Raw genomic sequence first — 362 nt, forward strand, 5'->3', positions numbered from 1 at the left:
CGCCACACTCGACTCACCGACGGGCCGGGGGCGGGACGGGGCGCCCCGACTTCCCGCGGGCACCTAACGCCGCCGCCGGCGGGGCGGCGGGGCGGAGGACCCGGGGCCGCCGCCGCGGTCCCCACCACGGCGGGCGACACGCGACGAGCGGGAAAGCGAGCCCCCGGGATCGGAGAAGCCGGGCGGAGGGAGAAAACTCGAGACGGGCGGCACGCGAACGTGGCGGACGGCCAACCCCCGGCGCGGGGAGGCGGCGTCACAAGGGCCGCGGGGACGCGGCACCGGTCACCCGCGAGGTCGCCGGGGAAACGACCGCCTCGGGGAGCCCGGCCTTCCGCCCGGTCCGGGACCCACGCACGGGA

This window comes from Castor canadensis, unplaced genomic scaffold, assembly GCF_047511655.1.
Source record: "Castor canadensis unplaced genomic scaffold, mCasCan1.hap1v2 HAP1_SCAFFOLD_1031, whole genome shotgun sequence".
In the NCBI taxonomy this organism is placed as follows: Eukaryota; Metazoa; Chordata; class Mammalia; order Rodentia; family Castoridae; genus Castor; species Castor canadensis.